Here is a 7,591-nt window from a genome sequence, read left to right on the forward strand (position 1 = left end):
CCCTATTACTATTACAAAAACACACAAAAATGTATAAATAAGTATTTATATTTGTGTACAAGCTGTTTAGATTGTCAAGAAGCCTGTGTTTTTAGGGTTATTAACAAAGTTCGTGTACTCAGACCAGTAATATTTGGGGTCACAAGTTTTTGCCATGGATATTTTGTGGGTCAGAAGATAAAAAGTTTGGGAACCACTGGTTTAGGATGAACTGCAGACACAAATTAAAAGCGTAGAAGAAGAAATTCACTTGCAGGGATGTAGTTAATGGCCGTGTCAAAGCCCCTAAATGCAAAGATTTAAAAGTGTAATTTTCTCCTCGTGAGCAGGTGTCGCTTTTGCTAAAGTCCAAAGAGTTAAAATGTTAATTTATCTCGACTTTACACGCGTGCTGAAGTATAACTCCAAAGTTAAAGCAGAGATATTCTTACCTCATTGATTAATGATGCTGTCTCCGACCTCCCTGCCAGTTTTAATTTGGTTCTCGAGTTTCCCCTCGCTCCCTCTGCGTCGCTCCTTTCCCTCCCTCATCCTCCTCGTTAACCTCCCGAGTCCTGACCGGGAGAACCAAGTCCCTTTAGCGMTCAAAAAGCGACAGWAAACGCAGAAAAGACCGTCAAAAACTACTTTTTTTCTGCTCTGAAACAGCCGGTTAGGAAAGTTCTGGTCTCGTTCTAGTGAGTCTCTGAGAGAGAATTAGCTGCAGGCGAGGAGGAGGAGGAGGAGGAGGAGCGCGTGCGTCGAAAGAGTGATGGCTTTCGGAGGCGCGCGCATGCGCGGTAGAGCCAGAGACCAGAGCGCTTTTGTGGTCCGAGTAAACAGGGATGAAGGTAAACAGAGGAGAGGCAGGGAGATGGAGGACGGGTCAAAGGTCACGCTGCCTCAGAGAGGGATGCTGGCAGCACAGTCTGTTGAGCTGCAAATGTTTCCAACCAACACAGAAACAAAAACACTCAGAATAATAGTGTTTTAATTTAATCAACGCACAAGATTTCCCCCTACATTATGCTTCACCTGGAAAAGAAAAAAATAGTTTAAATGCCAGTAAATTCAGAAAAACTTTTAAACACCAGTGCATGTGTATCTTTGCTTCACTTGCTTTAATTTCTGGATTTAATCCAATTCAAGATGGCCACCACTGACGTTAAGAAACACATAAAAAAAGGCTTTAATTCAGTTTATTTTATGGATATTTTTGCCAAAACCCAGTGTGGTAGTAGCTGAGAGTCATTCACGATATATATTCTAAATTCTCCTTAATATGAAAAATCTGTGCCCAAAACGTCCGGATTACTTTTTAGAGTCAATCCTGTTTGTCTGTTAGCAAAATATCTTTAAAAAGAATTGACAAATTTTAATGAAACTTTTAATAAATAATCATTGGCTATACAACTACATCTGATTTTATTTTGGAGTCATTTCAGTTTAAGATGATAACCACAGCTAATCGACATTTGCAACATAAAAATAGCTGTATCTCAGTCAACTTTACAGGCATTGAAGCAAAATCTGGTGTGGTAGTAGCTGAGAGTCATACATTCACAACACATATTTTAAGAGTGGGATTTTGTGACAGTTTTTTTAAAACAAAATGGCTCATTGTAAAGTGTTACCATGTCATTTTAACGAGTCAGTCTAAAACTCTGACATGAAAGCTACTCCTATAAGAAATGGCAGGCCTTTAATTCCTGAGASTTTTACCTGTAAATTATAGAGCAGGTTTGAAAAAGTACTAAGAGCCAAAAAAATCTATGAAGGATGAGGGAAGACACGCCTAAAAATACATTTTCATGATAGTATTCAGAGACAACTTATCTTATTTCAGAATGAAAGCACCTTTTGTTACTCATTTTGATGGTATTTTCTGAAGTTTATCAGTTGTTTACCGAGATAACTGAGCACGTTTTGGGTCATTATCATTTAATATTATCCATGAATAAAAGAAAACGTTGTTTTCTTGAGCCTAAATAAAGGTACAGCTGAGTTGTTCTGTATAATAGCAATAAGTTGATCACCAATAGATGATTTTAATGTGATAGTAAGCTTATTGTAAAAATTTTACTTTAAGATCATTTATGAGGAAACATTCCGAGTCAAAACAAAAAATAAAAATAATAATATTCTGGCGAAATTAATTACTGTTTTCAGAAGATAATCCTGTGAAAAATACATTTTCAAATAATGTCCTCTCTTGGCTTCCGTAGTGCTGCTAACATAAAGATGTTTAAAATAATTTAAATACCTGAATGACAATAAATTTGTTTGCAGTAAAACCTTTTTAAAAATACAATTATGAAAATAAACGTGGTTTATGCTAAGCTTTTTTTATTTTTATAAAAGTTTGAAAACTACAACAGTGTTTCAGCTACTTTCTAGGCCTACATATTTTAGGATACATCCTGTCTCTTTTTTAAGTTGACACATTTTTCTGTGGTCTATGCAAAATCTCTGTGATGTATTTTAAATAAAATATGACAACATTTATGATTCAAGACTCAGATTTGTATTTCATTTATGGAATTTTTACAACAATAGAATGAACTTTGCACACAAATAACCATTTAAATAAGTTAAACACAAATGTATTTGARTTGACGAAATGCTTATTTTCATCTGAAAATTTCATGTCAGAGTTAAAAAAAAATCTAAAGAGAGTAATGAAAATAAATTTAAACCACTGCAGTTTGAACACATACATGCAGTAAACACTTTAATAAATAATAAAATAAACAGTTTACGTAATAAAATCCTATTAAAACTTTTCAAAACATGTCAAAAACATAAATAACTCAAATTTACCCTTAGAAGTACTTTATAAAACTGGTCAGGCTAAATAAAAGATAATTACAGTTCAGTTTTTTTCATTATTAATTTTTTTACTAATAAACATCTTACCTGCTGTGGATGGACTTCAATTCAGAGGAGTTAAGTTTCTGGCTGATGAGCTTAACTGACAGACAAAACCACCCCAATGAAAATGATAAATATTTTGAATCAACTCCATAAATGGTTTTTTTAATGAAAATAATTTCAGTTGCGATTCTGAAGTAACCATTTTAAAATGTTTTCAAAATATGTCTGGCACTTTGGAGAAAATCAAGGAGTCGCTGGAGGGATTATGTATCCCCTCTGGCCTGGGAACGTCTCAGAGTCCCCCAGGACGAGCTGGAAAGTGACGCTGTCTCCTGCTGCTTTCCCCGCGACCCGATCCCGGATAAGCGGCGGAAAACGGACGAACGGACAATTTATATTGTTAGTCTAAATTATTACATTTAAAATTATAACTCTAATTCAAGCAGAATAGCCTATTGTCAACATAATTATGGAGTGTGATTTATTTTCAACTCAAAWTATCTTCAAACTARYGAAAAATAAAGTTATTAGGGAGGAAAACCCGTCTGGATAACAGCAGACTGACTGCTCGTAAAATATACGACAGGTCTGGACCACTCGTAAATTTTGTTCGTATCTGAAAAAAATCTTAGAATATGAAAACATTGGTGAATGCCACAAATTCTCCTAAATCACTCGTACGCACAACTTAAGAACAAATCTGTGCGTACGAACGGTTCTTGCATGAGGCCCAATGTTTCTTCTGCTCAGAGTCTTCCTGATTTTATTTGCTCCTTAATTTTGCATTTTTTTTCCCTTTTAAATCCAATCACTTTATTGGTGAAGCAATATTTCCTTCACTGCAGSTGGTTGTGTTTTTATGATAACATCAAACACAAATGTTCAGACTGCTCTGTGGACCATGCAGCTCCTTGTTTTATTGGAACCTACAGATCATCCACAACCTCTGGCAAAACTTATGGAATCAGCACTCTTGTAGAACATTCTTTTCAGTGTTTTTATATTGTATAAAAAATGCATCACCTATATTGAGGGTTAATAATAATAATAATGAATTTAATTTTTACCGCACTTTTCATTAACAAAAATCTCAAAGTGCTACAAAAAAACAAAAAAAAAATGGGTTAAAACGGACAAAGTCAGAAATAAAAGCAGAAACATATAAATGGACCAATAAACAAATAAATACACTTAAATGCACCAATTAAATTAAAAAAGGAGAACTTTACCTCATGTTTTATCATTTAATTGACCTTCATTTTTATTTTTCTAGTTTGGCTCCAATATAGATTATATATTTTAGCACATAAATTAAAATGTACTGTTTTTAAAAATGTACATTTTTTGTTTTTTTCTTTTACTTGTACATGCATTTGTGTCTCGTAAATGATTTTATTTATTTATTTGTTATAATTTTTCTCAAGTCTTTTTATTTCCATGTGTTGTTTTTTACAACAGTGGTGGCTCGGTCTCAAACACTCAGAATTAAGTAAGACGCAATGAGAAATTTGCTTATTTACTTTCSTCACAATTCTCAGTCACCAACACTTACAGCTCAGTGAGAAAACAGYGTAAACRCACAGCTKAAGCAACACTCCCGTAGTTTAAAGCTAAACCGTTAAAACATCRTGGAATGACTCGGTCAAAGCCCACATTTCAATCTACTTGAGAATATCTGGTATTTTGTCTTTATCTACCAGGAAGTTCTTTGAGATTACCATCTATTTTTCAAGGAAGATCTGGTTTGATGTAAGGTTTGCTGTGCACAAACGGCCTTTCAAACATGAAATACTTAGCAGTTTGATCAGGGTTAGACAGGTACAGATTTGTCACATGTAGTGTCATAGAACCAGAAGATGAAAAGTTGTGCAAATTCTACTTATTTTCTCTTTCTCTTGCAATGAAAAACTATTTTGCACATTCAAAGTTGTAGATGCATCGTGCAAATTGCAGAATTCCGGGCTGTAAAGAAGCATAACGGAGAACTTGCTGAGTGGGGTGAATATTTTTGTAATCCGTGGTATGAATGTTTTGCAATAGTCTTCTCTTCTACACCAAACCAGTTTGGGACCTCTCTTGTCTTGCTCAGGTGCTTCCTAAAATAGACGTGCGGTCTGTTCTCTTTTGTTCGACACCTCGCCTAACTGGTTCATTGACTCCGGTCTTCTCGTGTGGGTTCACTGTATGCTTTGTGTTTTCATATTTTCAATACTTTGCTGAAAGAAAATGAAACGAGTCACAGCAGCAGAACGGAAATAAGCTGGAGCAAAGAAAAGCAAGAAGAATTCTGGGAACAAAGAACACGTCAACAAAACTCTGTAACTCTGTTTGTGGTTTGTGTTTCGTCCATCCATCCATTACTTGCTGTTTATTCTGGAGTCGAGTTATGAGGGCAGCAGCTTGAGCAGGGGGGTCCAGACCTCTGTTCCCACAACCGCCTCTTCAAGCCTTTCTAGAAGGACTCCAAGACCAGCTGGGAGACATGTCCTGGGTCTTGCCTGGGGTCTCCTCTTAGCTGGACATGCATGGAATTTCTCCATATAAGGAAACTCATTTTCACCGAAGGCCACGAGAGTCATGATGGCCCTCAAAGGGACAATTAACTTTGATGTTTTGAGTTTAACTTTGAAATGTCTCTGTCCTCATCTCATTGCTGTGGCCGAGTACTGCTAACAAACAACACCTGAGCTCTACATGGTATTTCCTGGATAGAAACAGGGTTTTAACACGTCCTCTTATAAAAGCACTACATGTACAACAATTACCGTCTTGAATTCTGAACTCTCCCACTTTCTGTCCATTCATTGCCTTTACACACTTCTTCCCTTCAGGGTCAAGGTGGTCACTGGTGCCCATATCTAGCGGTCACTGTGTGAGGGGCAGGGTACACCCTGGACAGGTTGTGAGTCCATCACTGGGACACATAGAGACAAACAACCATTATATTTGACGACCAACCAAATAATTGACGTGCATTGTGGTCGATGTTGGAACCACCTCGGCTGGTCGCACTCGATGTGGAGGAGCAGCTCTACTCTGAGTCTCTCCCACATAACTGAACTTCTCACCCTTCTTTGAGGGAGACTCCAGATACGCTGCAGATAAAACTAATTTCTACCCTTTGCATATTTGTGATCTCGTTCTTTTGGTCACTATCTTAAATTCGTGAGGGTAGGAACGTATCAGTACAGCTCAGCTCCCTCATTACCATGATGGACCAACAGAGTACGCAGTAATGAGGAAACCTAACAAATCTGTTGGTCTATCTCTTGCTTTCTGTCCTCACTCATGATCAAAATTATATTTAAACTCCTCCGCTTGAAGCTGCACCTCATTCCCAAACCTCAAAATGCATGCAATCCACCCTGTTCCGACTGAGGACCACGGCTTCAGATTTGGAGGAGAGGTGCTGATCATCATCCCAGCTCAGCTGTGAACCGCTCCAGTGAGAGCTGAAGATCACGGCACGATGACGCCAACGGAACCACATCATCTGCAAACAGCAGAGGTGGAATCCTGAGGTCTCTAATCTGGACCTCTTCCTCTCCCTGGCTCCAGCAAGAGATTCTGTTCATAAGAAATTTGATCTGAAGTGATGACTGAAAGTCCAACTCCCAAAGGTTCCAAATTACAAATCGTCCAAACTGTCCTTGATCCCAAACAGCTCTTCCATGGACATCACCACTGTCAATCTATTTTCAGTTACGTTGGCTGTTTTATACGTATATAAATAACTATGGTCGTTGACATTTACAAAATTTGCTAACAATTTTTAGATTTAGAGACACATTAGCCATTTTTTTGCTTCATTATGGGTACATTTTAAGATATGCACTGTATGGCCAAAAGTATTATCTCACCTGCCTTAACTCGCATATGAGCTTAAGTGACATCCAATTCCTAATCCAAAGGGTTCAATATGAYGTTGGTCCACCCTTTGCAGCTAGAACAGCTTCAACTCTTCTGAAGGCTGTCCACAAGGTTTAAAAKTGTTTATGGKGATTTTTGACCATTCTTCCAGAAGCACATTTGTGAGGTCACATACTGATGTTGGACAGAAGACCTGGCTYTCAGTCTCTGCTCTAATTCATCCCAAAGGAGTTCTTTCAGGTTGAGGTCAGGACTCTGTGCAGGTCAGTCAAGTTCATCCACACCAGACTCTGACATCCATGTCTTTATGGACCTTGTTTTGTGCACTGGTGCACAGTCATTTGGATGGGTGAGCAAATACTTTTGGCAATATAGTGTATGTAAATACGTATATTGCTGAGGTTTGATGGTTCCAGTGGTGTTTCACTAACATTTGGCCCAACCGATGCTGTGCTGTTTAGTCGGAGCGTATTTGAAACATTTTACAGTAAACTCAGATGTACTCATTGTGTTTGCTTGAACAGGTCTATTAGCAGTGGAGTTTTCTGTACATGAAGTGTGAAACATTATTGCAGGGAGGTTCCTTTTTTTGGGGCTCAAACATGAAACTTTGAAAACAGACGGTGCTGTTAAACAGTCAGAAACAGGAAGCTGCTCTGTCAAAAACAAACCAAAAAACCAAGGGCTCCAAAGAAAGACTCTTATCTAGTTTATTATAAAATCTGGATAAAATTTTCTGAAATTAATTTTTGATAATAAATACATTAGCCAATTCTATCCATCTATCTATCTATCTATCTATCTATCTATCTATCTATCTATCTATCTATCTATCTATCTATCTATCTATCTATCTATCTATCTATCT

At 37.3% G+C, this 7,591-nt stretch overlaps 1 protein-coding gene across 3 annotated transcripts in view; it reads right to left on the minus strand.

Annotated features, from left to right (window-relative positions):
- LOC106527078 (adenylate cyclase type 4) overlaps positions 1 to 724 on the minus strand; it is a gene marked incomplete at its 5' end in the record, with an annotated part of 47,042 nt that extends 46,318 nt beyond the window's left edge. For all 3 annotated transcript variants that reach the window (XM_014021842.1, XM_014021841.1, XM_014021840.1), the window contains 1 exon segment: positions 432 to 724.
- Positions 725 to 7,591: the final 6,867 nt, after the last annotated feature.

The sequence above is a fragment of the Austrofundulus limnaeus genome, unplaced genomic scaffold (assembly GCF_001266775.1).
Source record: "Austrofundulus limnaeus strain Quisiro unplaced genomic scaffold, Austrofundulus_limnaeus-1.0 Scaffold307, whole genome shotgun sequence".
NCBI lineage: Eukaryota > Metazoa > Chordata > Actinopteri > Cyprinodontiformes > Rivulidae > Austrofundulus > Austrofundulus limnaeus.